General features: G+C 39.6%; 1 pseudogene across 1 annotated transcript in view; it reads left to right on the top strand.

Annotated features, from left to right (window-relative positions):
- LOC308089866 (transcription factor COE1-like) overlaps positions 1 to 2,500 on the top strand; it is a 54,225-nt pseudogene that overhangs the window by 51,589 nt on the left and 136 nt on the right. The window contains exon 11 of the transcript XR_013935095.1: positions 1 to 2,500. This exon is cut by the window's left edge and continues 2,329 nt beyond it; it is cut by the window's right edge and continues 136 nt beyond it. The product of XR_013935095.1 is annotated as a transcription factor COE1-like (transcript).

Raw genomic sequence — 2,500 nt, 5'->3', positions numbered from 1 at the left:
CTGTTACTATGATTATATCCCCCGAAACGGAATGGATTGAGAAACTAGCCAATGGTGTGTCTTAAAATGCTACGCTGTAAAAAAAAAAAGAAAAAAAGTTCATCTTGACAAGTGGGTTGAACCTTTTAATCGAATACTTTTAAATATTCTATTGATGGTACATGAATTCACTTGTTTCAACAAATGTTTGTTTTCATTCACGTTTCCAAAAAAACTTGGATGCCTGAACCACTATTTTATACTTTGAATTATTATTATTTTAAAATGGCAAAAATAGCCAATCTACAAGCTCACAACTTGTAGATCGGCTGTTACAAACATTTTTAAACATTGTTAAAATGTTTGGAAATTTCTGAACATTTTGTCAAATTTGAACATTTTGAGACTGACGCAAACCCCGGTGTTTGTGATGAGCATTTTTTTCTCGGTGTACAAAACCTAGCCAATGGTGTGTCTTAAACATTACTGTATTCCATGCTGTGTGTTGAGATGTCGAATGAGAGTATGCTATAACTAGCCAATGGTGTCACTTCTCCCTAAAGCCTCTTTTATTCTTAATAATACCGTGTCACTCTCTCTAAAATAACAGATTTTCAACTCAAGAGGCTGTCATTTCGGCAAGTGACACAGTCTGACGGGCATATGAAAGTATAAAGTATACATTTGGCTTAATCTTTTACAATGTTTCTCTTCCAGGAGCTTAGCATAGGTGTGTCCGAGTGTATGTGTGTGTGTGATGTATTACAAAAAGTCTTAATTCACTTTGATCTTAATTTTGCCAAAGCCCTTGTTACATTGATATTTATACCCAAACAGCAAGTCTTAAAGCCAAGTGCAGACACATAGTGAGTACAGGAAGAATATAGTACAGCAGTTAAGAATACATCAACAGTAGGACAGTAACAATAGGACATGTTCAGACCTGGGTCAAATAGCATTTCCAGTTTTGTCGAATTTGAACTGTAAAGCATAAAAAGTGCCAAAGTTTCTGTGCAGTTGCGTAGGAAAGTATTTGTACATCAATGTAATAGTTCTGATACTGAACATCTGACCCCCCCCCCCCCCCACACACACACACACACACACACACACACACACACACTAAAATAAAAACATGCAATCACTCAATTGAAGGTTGCTGGTTCTAATCTCCTGGAACTCCCAGTGTTGTAAACTCTCCACTCTCTCAAGGCCAACCTTTGAGCTACCTTTGAGCAAGGGAGCAAGGGTCTTTAACACCCAGCTCATCGGGTGGAGCCTCCCTATAGTTTCCATAAAGGTTTTAAATTGGAATTGCCATTCGACCCAGATCTGGACATAGGATTCCACTTTGTCCATAACCTTCTGAAGCCTGATTTATACTTTGTTGTACGACGGTGACGCATCGTCGAATTCAACACCATCATATATCAGAGGTTAAATGAACCACTTAAACCCCATATGGTTGAGCGGAGTCCCTCAGGGCTCTATATTAGTGTATTTACTGTTTTCTGTTATTGTGGGGAAAGCTTGCGCTGAAATTAGCCGATCGACAAGCTCGCAACGCAACGTGAGCTCCGCGAAAGCTTTCCCCACAATATGGATGCAGGGGTTTAAGTGGTTAACAGAGACTGACACTGTCACAGTGTGAGGCTTCATTAGAAACAGAGACAGGAGACAGATGTGACAGGCACCCATATACGAGCGCAGAGAGATCGATCCATTTGGAACAAGCAATGTTGGAGACGTGAGATGAGCAAGAAGGGAAAAGTACGGCATTTCACATCAATATGTTGTGTTAAAAGTCTGTCGTTTTTCCTCTTCGTCCGGTTGCATCTTTTCATGTTGAATGTGTCCTGATGTGTTAAAACGTGACCATGCGTCCTGTTTGCCTTTATGTTATTTTTTAAAAAGAAGCCATATTTCCACTCTGCTAATCTCAATCCGACTTCCAAGAGCTATGATGTACGTTTTTTTTTTGTATCATTTATGAGTTAAAAGGGAAGGGTAAATGACACGTGTTTGTTCATTTCAATTTGTTGTTGATTTTGTCGCGCATATCATTATGATGTTGTTAAAGCTATGGCATGAAGTTATTTGACTGTTTACAGTACGTCTATGAGGTGTGTGAGGTTTGAGATACACAACAAGCTCTTCCACTGTCTATCATGAACAACGTTGCTCAATACGATTTTTAAGTATTTCACTCCCTCGCTCTCTCCATCTTTCTCCCTTCTTTCCCTCTCCTTCTCTCTCTCTCTATCCCCCTATATTTTATTTCCTTCTTCCCGTCAGGCACTTCTTCCACTCCTCTATCAGTCATCACCTCGTTTTTATCCAACCCCATATACCTCCAACTTCCCTCGTTTTAATGTTTGTTTCTCTCTTCCACTTTGTTTTGACAACGCTATTAATACCCTAGTCTTTCTCTCTCTCTCTCTCTCTCTCTCTCTCTCTCTCTCTCTCTCTCTCTCTCTCTCTCTCTTTCTTTCTTCTCTCTCTCTCTCTCTCTCTCTCTCTC

Source organism: Gymnoscopelus braueri, assembly GCF_963280865.1.
Source record: "Gymnoscopelus braueri genome assembly, chromosome: 8".
NCBI lineage: Eukaryota > Metazoa > Chordata > Actinopteri > Myctophiformes > Myctophidae > Gymnoscopelus > Gymnoscopelus braueri.
Note: the sequence above shows the minus strand (reverse complement) of the source record. Positions and strands in the feature narration are given on the sequence as shown.